The following is a 14371-nucleotide window of genomic DNA, read 5'->3' on the forward strand; positions in this document are numbered from 1 at the left end:
GATACAATACCCATAAGGCATTGCATCAGCAATATCAGATTCGGAATCAGCGCATACCTGGGTCTCCATTACAAAAAGGCATTTTGGATTATGTGACTGAATGAATTCCAAGAATTCTGCTTTATTCTTAATAAGCAAGAGCACATTCAGGAAGTAGCATGGTAGCTAGTTAGTGATAGACGTAACTGGTATTTCATTTATAGCTTGTTCCCAGGACATCCCTGTTCATATCAATATACTTGCTGTACTACACTTCCTTCCTGCTGGATCTTTCCAGAGTACCAATGTGGACATGGTTGGTGTTGGACCTGGCAGCCTTGGTGCGGTTTTACCCCAACTTTTTGCCTTCTACCCCCTTGTTTTTGCTGACTTCGCTTTTGCTGGCTTAGTACTCTGTACACTTAACTACTATTAACCAGTGCTAAAGTGCTGTGTTCTGTCCTTGAAACATGGTAGCATTCGCTTATACCTAATTGGCATATTTAATTTACATGTCAGTCCCTGGTAAAGTGGTACCACATTTATCCAGGGCATATAAATTAAATGCTACTACTGGGCCTGCACCACATACTAAAGAAACCTTTTAAACATGTCCCAGGCCTGACATTGCAGCCTGTGTGTGCAGTTTAAACTGAAAATTCGACCTGGCAAAATAATCTTTTTGTCAGGCCTTTCTTTTGAATGCATATGCATCACCCATAGGGCAAGCCCTAAACAGCCCATAGGGCAGGGTGCAGTGTATTGAAAAAGTTGGACATGTACTTTTAAGTTTTACATGAAGTGGTAGTGAAAAACATTTAAATTCATTTTTCAACACTGCAAGGCCTATCTCTCCGATAGGATAACATTTGGTTTCCCTATCATAATTAATAAATAATGATAACTTTCAATTAGGAGCAAGCAGATAGGTAGATCAGGTGTGGTGTCTAAAGAATTGTAAATAAAAGCCCTCTTTAATAGTAAAGTCAGATTCTCTGTCACAATCCTGAAAATGCCACTTTTATAAAGTTAGCATTTTCTTGTCCTAGCCATTTGGTGTCTGTAGCCTATCCCTGGGTTGATGGCAGCTGTTCTTGTGGAGTGCTCTCAGACAGTGGGACAAAGGGAAGATAGGAGTTGGCAGGATGGGTAACTCTGGCTTAACAAGGTGTAGGATCTGTCACCTACCACACTTGCACATCACAAAGGCCCTGCCAGAACAAACCCTTCAAACACCCCAGGTCCAGGGCAGGGAGGAAGAGGATGCCTGACACCTTGGGGGGTGGGGGGGTGGGGGGTTGAAACCTCCGGAACTTCTCCTACTTCTCCAAAGTGGGCACCAGGTATAAATAATGGACTCCCAGACCCAACTCTTAAGACCGCATCTGGACCAGTGGAAGACTATGGAAGACTGTGGAAGACTCAGAAGAAAAACTGCTGCTTTTTTGCATGAAGAACTGTGTTGTAATCCTGTACTTGGTACGTTCCTTCTCCCCCCTCCTCTTCCCCTCCCAGTGGTTCCTGCCTTCCCTGCCACCAACATTCCACTTCACCCTTCATGGTTATGCTGGATCCTGTGGTGGTGTAAAGACCATTAAAGAAGAGTTACCTCCTTACCTGCGTTGGTCATTATTATAACACTGGCGACGATTCGCTGTGTGGGGACGGCTCACCACCACCCCCATTTTCTTCTTCAAATCCAGCTTTCCTGTGGTTGGCGGATAGGAGTACTTCTCTGTCCAGTACCGGTGGTGGCTCTGCTGTGGCAAATTCAAGTAAGACTGTGCCTGGTTGCTTTATTATGCTGCTGCCTGCCTTGGGTTGTTGAGAGCAGCGCTTTTTCCACTTTCGTTTCAACTTCGAGCGCTTCAAATGGACTACTGACATTCTGCCTGCATGTGGCCTCTCAGCGTTGCCTCTGCCGAGGTAGCGGGGTATTCCGGTTCCTACCGCGGTTTCCCTGCTCTGCCTGTGGTACGAGGGTGATTGCTTTCAGCGTTATTTAATTCTCCGCCTCGTTTCATTGAGTGTGCTTCAGTGTCCTTGGCATATTCCCTGCCTGTGACCCTCAGCGCTGCCTCTGTGACGGATATCAGCTTTCTCTGTCTCAGCGCTGTGTTGGCTGGGTACTGCCGTCTGAGGTGCTGTTGCGAAGACGCCTTCTTCTGTGGTGTCCCCAGGGTGGCGTGTGCAGTCATTCTTGCTTGGGAGACAGCAGTCTGGGGCAGCCCCGGTAATAATTCCTCAAGTCTGCAGCCACTTCTTCAACATTTCTGACACGATCGTGGCGGGAGCCGGGCATTCCATCTCGCACGCTCGTAGCTGTTCAGTCAGAATTGACACTTCACAGCTGAGGCGAGGGAGTGCGCTTCTGATTTCATCCACCAGGTGGCAGTGTGTCTTCATATTACAGTCCGGTTGTGGGAGATTTAAGGAAAACAGCTATTTCTTAACCTCTGGGGCTCCAGTGTAATTTGCCATACATCCATGTGGAATAACTCAGTCGTGATTTATTTTCTTCTATTTCGCTGATAGGCACAGCAATTGGAGTTTTTCTGCCTGTCATTTCACGCTGACGGGCACAGCTGCACATAGTTGGGTCACTGATGGGCACAGTTATCATCACTGTTATCGCGCTTGTCTGCTCACGCTGACAAGCACAGCTTCCTATTGATTATCATTGCTCAGTCACACGTTCAAGTGAGCCTTCATGCGTGGTGATCTTCGCCACAGTATTGATGTGTATTTTGGGTGATATTCATTGTTTTTATGACTGGCCGGAACTTCGCTAATTTGCTGTACTGCTCCATCCCACATTGAAATGTACATGGGGTTTTGCATTGGGTGGGGTGTAAAACAATTGTGAGTATATTGTTTTTGCTCTCCTCATACATACCTAGTTTTCATTGTCTTGTATTGCTGTATTTTACCTCCTTCCTCACAGTTATTGTCAAACTATGGCAGCTGCTAATATGTCGCAGCCTCTACCTTTCCTTAACGAGGCAGGAGAACCGGTTCTACCTTGGAAACAATGGTTTGGGTTACTGGAGTCCTATCTGATTGCTATAGGGGGGGAGAAATGTTCCCATTTACGTAAGTTACACACCCTGTTACACAATTTGGGCATTGAGGGACGTAAAGTCTATGATGATATTTCAACTAATGCAGAAGGTGGAAGTGATAGTGATGAAGATGAAAATGTGTATATGGTGGCAGTAAACAAACTACAAAAACATTTCAGTAAGAAAATAAATGTAGTGTTAGAGAGACACAAGTTCTTTTCAAGAACACAGGGTAAGAGTGAGAAAGTTAAGCCATTCATCGCAGCTTTAAAGGGTTTGGCAAACACATCTGAGTTTGAGTCCCTTCAGGATTCACTAATTAGGGACCAGTTGGTCAGGTGTACGAACAATCATAAGAACACTTCCGCTTCTTTCTGTGGGGTATTCCTTTCATAGTGAAGACGGGCCACAAACCGCTGATGTTTGCTTTCACCACCAAAGGAGCCAACAAAACCACCCCCAGAATTGCTAGATGGATTTTGGGACTGAAAGGCTACAATTTTTGTGTGAAATACATGCCAGGTCATCAAAACACGGTTGCTGACTTTTTGTCACGGTCTCCATTAGAGGGAGAGAGTGCTCCTGTTAGTTGTGAATGTGATGATGTGATACTGTAACTTACCTGCTTGAACAAGGAAGAATGGAATGAAGGTATGCAAACTGATGCGGAAATGTGTTCGATCAAAGAGTTCATCAAGAATGGTTGGCCTGAAAACAAGAATGACATTCCTACCAATTTAGGTAAATTCTGGGATGTCAGAGTAGAACTTAATATACAAGGAAATGTGATTTGCACAGGGGAGAAAGTTATTCCACCAGAGAACTTGAGAGAGAAGATTGTGGGACTGGCACACGTAGGACACTTAGGGCGGAGTCTAACCAAGAACAAAATCAGACTGGAGTATTGGTGGCCAGGTATGGACGCCATGACGGAACAAGTGGTGAGAAATTGTGTAGACTGTAGCCGTAGTGACAAAACTCACCAGACCCGCAAGCCCCCTCTTTCTCCCGTCGAAGTGCCTGATCGTCCATGGTCAAAGTTAGCTTTGGACATCATTGGTCCTCTCAACTTAAAAACATTGAAGGAACGCTTCATCTTGGTGCTGGTGGACTATCACTCACGGTGGTTGGTCTACAAATGCGTCCATCAAATCGACACAAGAGTCGTCATACAATTCTTAGAAAATGTGTTCTTTGAGGAGGGGTTACCTGACACCCTCATAACAGACAACGGAGTACAGTTCACTTCGGACAATATGAAAGAGTTTCTGAATCACAGAGGCATCACTCACCACAAATCTGCATTGTATTGTCCCCGTGCTAATGGTTTAGTGGAAAGGATCAACTGGTTGTTCAAAGAGTGTTTGCAGAGGGCAGAAGTAATGGGGACACCAGCTAATTCAGCGTTAGTGGAAATGGTATGGGCCTATCGCACTTCTCCAAATAGTGTCACTGGGGTTTCCCCATTCACCTCTCTCGAAAGGAAGGATCCCGAAGACGAAACTTACTCCACCTGTAGGGTCAAGAAAGGACACTTGTGTGGTAAACAGAGGTGAAATCTCAAGAAAAGTGGAAGAACACCAAGCTAAATACAAAGTCAGATACGACCAGACAAAACATGTAAAAGAACAAATGTTCAAAGAGGGAGATTGGGTCCGGGTGGATTTACCTAAAGCACGCAGGAAAGAAGCATCAAGGTTTTCAGACCCGTGCAAAATATCTAGTGTAGGAAAGAATGTAGTCCATCTCGACAATGGCCAAACATGGAGCATGGACAGAATCATTCCTCATGGACAAGGGGGTGTCTTCGACAACGGTAGTAACCCAGAGACAGAGTCTCAAACTCTCAGTCCCAGAAGATCTCTGAGAACAAGGAGCTCACCTATCTGGACCAGAGACTACTGTGTTAAGTGAGAGATAACGTAAAATGTTCCTCCTTGTCCTCTCTCAAGCCTTGATGCTCATCAGCTTACTTTGTTATTGCAGTGACCTTGTCGCTGCCTGTTTACACAGCCTTCTCCTGGTAGGCTCCTTGTCCTCCCCCTCTTCCTCCCTCCGTCTTCGCCCCTCTTCTCCCCTGGCTCTCCTTCTCTCTTTCTCTCTCTCTCTCTCTCTCTCTTTCATTCTCTTTCGCCCTATGCAGGGAGGTGTGTTGTAATCCTATACTTGGTACGTTCCTTCTCCCCCCTCCTCTTCCCCTCCCAGTGGTTCCTGCCTTCCCTGTCACCAACATTCCACTTCACCCTTCATGGTTATGCTGGATCCTGTGGTGGTGTAAAGACCATTAAAGGAGAGTTACCTCCTTACCTGCGTTGGTCATTATTATAACAAACTGCCACTTTGCTGTCCTGCTATGCTGCCCTGCTGCCTTGCTGCCCTGCAGCCCTGTTGCCTGAGTAAGAATGACGGTCTCTGCATCTTTAACCCAGGACCACCAGAGCAATTCCAAGGACTAGTTGGCTGGCCTCTTGATCGGACCCTCTGGGATAAAACAGGCTGCAACATCCTTGAACCCATCACTTCAACTATGCCATTTATGAGTCGTGCCATCTTATGTGGTGCCACCCCAGTGCTGGACCGTTGGAGCACTGCCCAGCCCAGCTGCAGAACCCAGCTGCAGAACCAACGCAGGGCAACACATCACTTCCCAAAACTCCACGTTGGAACTGCAGGGCACTGCATCACCTCCCAAGACATTGCATATGAACCACTGTGTGATGGAAATCCACACAAGGACCGCATATCGCCCATCACAGCTCCCTGGAACTGTCGCTGCAAGATGAATCTCCACATAAGGGCCTCACATCGCCCTACTGCGCAACACGTGCTTGACCTGGGACTCCACATCGCTATGCAACCAGGATTTAAGGTACCGTGTTTTGCAGGCCTAACTGGGTTACTGTGGCCAGACCACGCTCCATCGTGGTCGGCCTGAATTTGTGACTTTGTCCCGGTCTAGTGCAGGTAGATAACCATTGGAGCTTTGTGCTTTTTGGCGCTATTTTATTAAAATCTTTAAAGTTGCATATCTCCAGTTCTACTGATTGGAGTTTTGTTTTTTTAGCGTCAAATAATTTATAAAATGTTACTATATTTTTCTAAATTGGTGTTTGATGTTTCTTGTGTTGTGCTTTCACTTCATTACTGAAGTGCTGCATAAATACTTTACACATTGCCTCTAAGTTAAGCCTGACTGGTTTTATGGCAAGCTACAAGAGGGTTGAGCACAGGTTAATTAGGGGTATGCCTGTGTTTCACCCTGATAGGGCTTGTGTTGCTGCTTGAGTACCGTACCCCTCCCCCCAATCAGTAACCCATTTGCCAACAGTTGGCATCTCACAGTGAAACCGTTCTTGGCATTTGTGCCAAGTACTGAGATGCATTACCAAAGGAGGCAAAGGATGGCATGGCAATTCTTTGCCACTGCCTATTTCCTTCAATAACAACCATGTGGAATTTCAGCCACCTGCCACCAAGAACAGAATTTCCGCAACAGACACCACTGGCATTCCATCAGTATGCTAGCTGTTTGCAATGCCAGGGCCACGTCACTGATGTTTATGCTGCCTTTTACTGGGTACACACAAACCAGCTTCATCTTTCCCCAGTTGGCTACTGTACATCAGCTGGTTCACGGTGGATATGGTAACATGTGAATGCTAGGTCACTATGCCTACCTCATGATGGAACTGAATGTGTATCAGAGGGTTTTTATAATTAAAGATATTCACACTTAACATTCCCCCTTCACAACAGGCCTCTAATGGTGCACTGATTAAATGCATGTAAGGAATGTCTGGCTCACTGTCATAGTGCAACAAATAGCTTAATGTCACATATCTCTGTTGCAAGTGAGAACGTGCTTGGTCTATCTGTCCAATTTTTACCCCTCTGCCAACATCTAAATACATATACACAAGTCATAGTTGAGTGCACTTTTGGTATCCTCAAGTTACACTTCAAATGCCTGTCATATGTGGAGAGTGGTATTGAATGATCCTGTGCTCTCCTGAAGTTGTGTGCAAGAATATAGTAACATGTTAAGTATTTCACCAACATCACCTTGCAACAACAGGACTTACACAGACCTTAATATTGCACTACGGACCCATCCTTGTGTGTGGGGTGGGCTACAGCTCAGAAGTCAGGGTCTACAGGTGCACGAGCAACTAGTGATCTCATAATTCACCTGAGTTTCTAGTGTGGTTAATGCATCACAGTGGTTGGACAGTGTTGAGCCAATACTGAAAGTGAACTATGCCCTTGTCCATACTTCTGCTGCTATATCATTTTCATGTAACAACTAAACTTGCACTTGAGAATCCACTGTACACATGCACACATATCGCTCATTTAGCTACAAACACATCTCATCTTGCGCCTACCACAGACATTCTGTCAAACTTGTTCTCTTCCCTCAAATCTTTACACCCAACTGGCTATGTGCACACTTTCTACCTACCACACAAATCTACACATATTTTATGTTTACACTTTTCATATAAACATTTTTGCCGATGTGCGATTCAACAGAAAAGTAGTGTGTGTTATCAGTTGCATGTTAGAATATCAAGTACAAAAATATAATTCTATAACAAATAGCATTGTCAGAGCATCAACAACCAAAATATCCAAATATCCTGAACGTAAGTATAAAAGAGTAAGTGTATATTTGCTCTTCTGCGCTCCACATCTAAGGTGGGGAAGCATACTGTCTCACACAGCAAGACATATAATATATCTTTAAGGCACACATGAAATGCAAACACACATAGATAGGATTCAAAACCATACTGTGAAAAGGAGCATACGATTATATACAATTCTTTTTGTAAAATACAATCAGTACCACAAATCCATAAGATCCAAAAATATTGAGAAGGGAATCTTGGAGAGTCTTTTCCCAATTTTTCTTTATTTGTAGTCATGAGGGACATGCATACTTCAGCCCAGCCAACGCGTTTCATCCAACATGGACTTCCTCAGGGCTGTAACAACAATGTAATAAATCTTTTTTTGTTTTCCTCTATGTACAAAAGATTTTTTGTAAGTAACCTAAAACTTATAAAACCAGACAGACATACAGAAACATGTCAAAAATACTCCTAATCAGACATATTGTCAAATATCACCTCTTCATGTGTGACCCCCTGCCTATATACATTCTAACCCAAATATCCCAATGTCAACAATCATTGGAGATGCAGACATATCTATTTCATTAAATGGGCAGAACTAGCATCAGACGACAATATTTTACAATGAATTAACAGAGAAACATATCTCTGCTTAAACCAATTCTTTATCTCTTGTCAGTCTTGCTCCTCTCATTTCATCCACGGACCACAAGATTATATTAGTAAACAAGCTACATCTACGAGGGAAGTGAGTAGTACAAAATCTAAACCAATATATACCATGCAAAAAATCAATGTATACCATGAGAAGTGGCCATATAAAAGACAAAGAATCACAGTCAGACAGAACCTGGTAGGTGTCTATATTCATATAGATTGGTTTATTAATAAATAACATTCAGGTATTATACAGAGATAATGTTCTCCAATATCAAGAGCCTTAGAATACCAAGCAAGAATGGAACTCACTTAGGTAAATCTTTAAAGGGAACTGGCGTGTATAACCTTTACCGCAATACTATTATGCGCTGGGATTCCGCACAGCGTCCAAGTTTTCATGTGTTAAAAGGATGATTGCCTTCTTATCCGATCTATAATCAAATAAGATCAAGTGACAAGAATTATTTAGTATTCTTTAAACAAAAAAGATCATGTGAAAAATAATTTTATATTGGTATGGGTCAGAGTGGTAGAGATCAAAGAAAAAGTTATCTTAAATCTAACTATCTAAGCAAAATCCTAAAGGTTCACAAATACTAATCTATTATCCTCAAATATCGGGAAGTGCTAGAAAGGTAAACCGCTTCAAAATATGCACAGACAGGTCAAAAGCATAACCGCCACTCAATAAGAGCCCTTTAGGTGCACCCAGCTCACCTGCCATGTTCTACGTTCGAATACAAATGCTGTTTAGTTATACGTGTAAACCTATCCCGTTTCGGAACCCAAATTTAAGTCCATTCTCAGCCAATAGGCAATCGTTGTACAAAATTCACACCAGAGCCTGTTTTCCGCCTAATAATCCACCACGTCCCCTCATCAGAGGTGTGTCGACCAATGAGCATGGTTGTTACAAAGCTGTGTCTTTCAAAAAGGATTGTCCCCTCTCTGGTCTGTATTAAAATCGAGCCAATCAGAACACTCTACCACTTCGTTCTCATTGAAAATTTTAGAGCCAATCGGCATAGTTGCTGAGATGCTTAGTCAATTCACGTGACCGCTTCCTCTCTGGTCAGTGTCCGAATCAAGCCAATCAGAAAGCTGAGAATTGTGACTTTGTTGACTTAGAGATTGATCCATTCAAATTTGCAAGAAGATTAAAACTGAAAAGCTTTTTGCTGTAAATGACAAAATGCATTATGGAGCACATGCTGATAGAACTGGGGTCTCTAGTTGGCAGAGGTAGGTACCTGTGTCCAAATAGGGACCCTTGATTCTAGTCAGGGTAAGGGGATACACACTTTAGATAACCCTTGCTCACCCCCTTGGTAGCTTGGCACATGCAGACAGGCTTATCCCAAAGGCAAAATGTAAAGTATTTGTACCAACACTCACAGTAACACAGTGAAAACACCACAAATGAACCCCACACCAGTTTAGAAAAATAAAATATCTTCATCTAAACTAAACAAGACCAAAACAACAAAAATCCAACATACAGAAACTCAGTAGAATGTCTTTAAAAAGGGTTGTTGCATAAATAAACTTGTAGATGATAAATGCAACACTTGTCAAAGTACCTGGGATGCGTAATGCAAAACAAACAAAAGGGTCGCAGAGAAGATGATGTGTCGATTCTTCCTGCGCTCCGGTTACGATGTGACAAGATGGAGCCTCGATGCATTGCGACGATCTGGTGTGATGCGACAAAATGGCGACTTTACTGCGATGCGACAACGTGGAGGCGATGCGTGCACGCCGGACAGCTGTGCGGCGAACTTGGTGATTTTCTGAGCCACGAAAGGCCCTGGCACACACTTCCCCGGTGATGCGATGACACCCTCGGCAACTGTGACACGCTCCTCCGGTGATGCGACGGTGAACAGTGGCAGTGGCGACATGCTTCCTCGATGATGCGACAGCGGCTGCTGCGGCGGCATCATGCTTCTCTCTTCTTGCGTCGCGCTTCTAGCTCCCAACAGCAAAAAGGCCCCATACACAGTTACAGGCCCTCCTGGCAGTCTGGAACACCCAGCAAGGAAGTCAGGGGTGAAGTCCTTTTGTGCCTGGGACTTCAGAAACAGAAGGCCAGCTCTTCTCTGGCTCTTGGAGACTTTTCTTTAGATGGACACAGCACAGAGCAAAGTCCTTCTTCAAGCAGGGGACACAGCACACAACAACGTCCCTTGGTCTTCTCCTCAGTAGAAACATCTAACTGCAGGCCAACCCCAGACACACAGCAAGGGCAGAACTTCTCCTCAGTCTCTTCAGCTGATCTTCTTTAGCAGGGATTCTTCTTGATCACGAAGTAGTCTAACTTTCAGGGGGTTCAGCTCTCATATTTATACCCCAAAAGTCTTTGTTCTCCATGTGTGAGGGGTCCTGACCCATTCCAAACCAGTTCTGGGTGCACTCTGCCAGTGCCCAACTTCTTCCTATGTTAGTGTGAGCCAGGGTCATCAGACGCACCACAGGGGGCGGAGCCAGCATTGTGGAAGGCAGGCACAGGCCTATTCAGGCCCAGGTGCTACTCCTCCCACCACTCTAAATGCAGACCGGCCTATTCAGCTGACTCACCAAGACTCCTGGAGCCACCCCAGCCCCTGACACTCTCAAGCCAGACAGTCAATCCACAAACAGGCAGAGGCACACAGAAAGGTTGAACAAGAAAATAGCCACTTTCTAAAAGTGCTATTTTCAAACACAGAATTTAAAAACCATCCTTCCCAAAAGATGTGTTATTAAATTCTGAGTTCAGGGATACCATACTCTAATTTCTTATCTTACTCCTATAGGAAGATATGCTTGTAAAACTGTTACACAGCATTCCCCATTCTGTCCTTTGGGCAAGATAGCCTTTCAATAGTGAAAAACGAAATTGGCAGTATTTCACTATCAGGACATGTTACCCACATTAGTACATGTCCTACCTTTCACATACACTGCACCCTGCCCAGGGGAGTACCTTGGGCCTACCATAGGAGTGTCCTAGGTGTAAGAAAAGGGAAGGGTAAGGCCTGGCAAGTGGGTACACTGGCCAGGTCAACATGGCAGTTAACAAACTGCTCACAGGCACTGCAGTGGCAGGCCTGAGATCTCTTTTCAGGGCTACGTATGTGGGTGGCACAATCAGTGCCTCAAGCTCACTAGTAACATTTGAATTACCAGCCCTGGCACACTTAGTGCACTGTACTAGGGACCTATTGGTAAAACAAATATGTCAATCATGGATAACCAATCACTAAAAAAATGTACACAGAGAGCATAATCACTTTAGCACTGATCAGCAGTGGTAAAGTGCCCAGAGTTCTATAGCTAACAATCACATGTCAGGAAAAACAAAGGAGGAAGAAGCAAAAAGGTTAGGGATAACCCTGCAAAAAGGGCCATTTCCAACACAGTCAAATAAAAAGATCTGAATTAACAATTTCTGATGTCCATGATATACATTTGTTACTGTCATTATATAATGAAACTGATGTTGGAATTAATTAATTACCAGCCGTTCTGGATGTGAAATGAAATAGATATGTCTGCATCTCCAATGATTGTTCACATTGGGACATTTGGCTTAGAATGTATGTAGTCAGGGGGTCACACAAGAAGAAGTGATATTTGACAATATGTCTGTTTAGGAGTATATGTCACAAGTTTCTATATGTTTATCTGGTTTTATAAGTTTTAGGTTACTTATAAAAAATCTTTTGTACATAGAGTAAAACTAAAAAAGATTTATTACATTGTTTTTACAGCCCTGAGGAAGTCCATGTTGGACGAAACGCGTTGGCTGGGATGATGTATGCATGTCACTCATGACTACAAATAAAGAAATATTGGGAAAAGACACTCAATGACTCCCTGCTCAATATTTTTGGATCTTATGGATTTGTGATACTGATTGTAGTTCACAAAAAGAATTGTATATAATTGTATGCTCCTTTTCAACGTATGGTTTTGAATTGGTGTATTATTGTGACTTCTATGCAGTGGGGTCACAAAACGTTTGAGCATAATATAGGAAGACGCAAGCTGAGAATTAAGATACCTGGGCAGCCTTCATTGGCCTACACTGCTGTTAGTACAACTTTACATATAGATAGGACAAAACATTGGCATATAAAGATAGCTGTTGTTTGAATTGAGCTAATGAACATGAGATAAGAGTGTAATGTGCCTGGTAGTTCCATGGAAGCTTGCTGTCTGGACGGACCCTGTGACATTCATGACTGGTCAATGCTGCCTGCAGGTGGCTGTGGAGATGTGTCAGTTCATATAGCAGCTACAGAAATTAGTAACGAGAGACATCAGAATCATGGCGGTTTGACGAAGAATAGTTGTGATAGGTGTGTAAACGTGATGATGCAGACAAATGCAGGATATAGCATATTCCTTACACATGTGCAACTTAATAGTTCGCAAACATTTGTTGGAAATGACAAAGGGGGGTTAATAAAATGCTTAGTACATTGTAGTTAATGGGTTAGAGCCACATAATTACCTCAACAATGAATGACAGCAGGCGGAACTGCTGCTCCAGGATGTCCCCAGTTGTGGCCCAATGGGTGCGGTGTAATGTGTATTAGGGGATTATGAGTTCACTACAGCTGTGAAGAGACAAACATGCAGCGGTGCAGATTTACTAACAAAAGCGATGCAAAGCAGTGCAAAATGTACATTTCCAACACAAAAGTTATGTGCAGGAAAGATGCCTGAAAGTAACACAAAGCAGTGCTCTCTGCTGTTTAGCATCACTTTGCATCAAGGGCGTGTTCCAGCTGTGATATTCCCAGGTGACCACCCTTGGTCTTTGATGCAAACCCCTATCTACTAACAATAGTAAACATGGCTGTTCACCAACAAATAATGTCTCTTTGAAGCAGGCATTAACAAGGAGAAATGGTTATATTTCTCCAAACCTTTCTGACTTTGCATGTGTACTGCATAGTACAGCACACATCCAAAGTAGGAAACGTTTTAACGTTTGTCTAGACATCATGCAGACAACTTTGCACTGTGGTGCAAAGGTGTGTGTGTGTGGTGCGAAGAGAGCAGAAGGAGTGCCATATCTTTATGAGGTGCTTATCCTCTTACTCCGTCTCACGCAACTCAACTTTGGTTGATGCGCTACGTTGCATGATATATTAATAAATCTACCGCAGAGTATTGAAATATCACAATGCTAACAATGTTTCTATGTGGTAACTTGTCAGTATAACAGAGTCTTTGAAAATGCTTGGTCATGTTTTCTGTGACAGATGCTAAGACAAGAGAAAACATTTGAGGCACATATTCATGTGACATGAGACAATGGTAAGTATGGTGACAAAATACATATCTATGAATGCCTAAATGGGGACATGAGTGTTTTGTGCGGATAATACGAAACATATATTTCTCAGGATGTGGCCATCTGCATTAACAACAACTGTCCCAAACTCAACACAGACTAGACAGAAGTACTCATCTTCAGGTCAGGCAAGGACACCCTATGGAACAACGAATGGTGGCCACCTGAACTGGGCCCTACCCCCAAACCCACCGAACTCTCCAACAACCTATGCATCATCCTCGACAGCCAGTTATCCATAAAGAAGCACGTCAGTGCTGTCTCCTCCACTTGCTTCCTCACCCTGCGAATGCTCAGGAAGGTTTTCACTTGGCTCCCACCCAACAACAGGCGAACTCTCACACAAGCTCTTGTCACCAGCAGACTATACTAAGGCAACTCCCTCTATGTAGGAATTACCTCCCAATTCATGAAGAAACTCAAGACCATCCAGAACACAATAGCCAGACTCATCCTCGACCTCCCCAGACAGACGCACATCACCCCTCACCTCAGAAAACTCCATTGGCTACCAGTCGCAAAGAGATGCCAGTTCAAACTGCTCACCCACGCTTACAAGGCACTACCTCAACAAAAAGATCCATCTTCCTGTCAGCCACCCAACGCATCCGCCTAGCAAACAGTGGAGGCAGCCCCTTCTCCCACCTAGTGCCTAAGACCTGGAACACCCTCCCCCTTCACCTCAG

General features: G+C 43.9%; 1 long non-coding RNA gene across 4 annotated transcripts in view; it reads right to left on the reverse strand.

Annotated features, from left to right (window-relative positions):
- The window catches only part of LOC146855537 (uncharacterized), a 174939-nt gene that overhangs the window by 15125 nt on the left and 145443 nt on the right, over nucleotides 1-14371 (reverse strand). For 3 of the 4 annotated variants that reach the window (XR_014981338.1, XR_014981339.1, XR_014981340.1), the window contains 2 exons: nucleotides 12837-12942; nucleotides 4334-4554 (listed from right to left, as the gene is read on the reverse strand). This is a non-coding gene — a long non-coding RNA (uncharacterized LOC146855537). The remainder of the gene's footprint in view (nucleotides 1-4333; nucleotides 4555-12836; nucleotides 12943-14371) is intronic. The other variant, XR_014981341.1, reaches the window with a different exon arrangement.

Source organism: Triturus cristatus, chromosome 4_1 (genome assembly GCF_964204655.1).
Source record: "Triturus cristatus chromosome 4_1, aTriCri1.1, whole genome shotgun sequence".
NCBI lineage: Eukaryota > Metazoa > Chordata > Amphibia > Caudata > Salamandridae > Triturus > Triturus cristatus.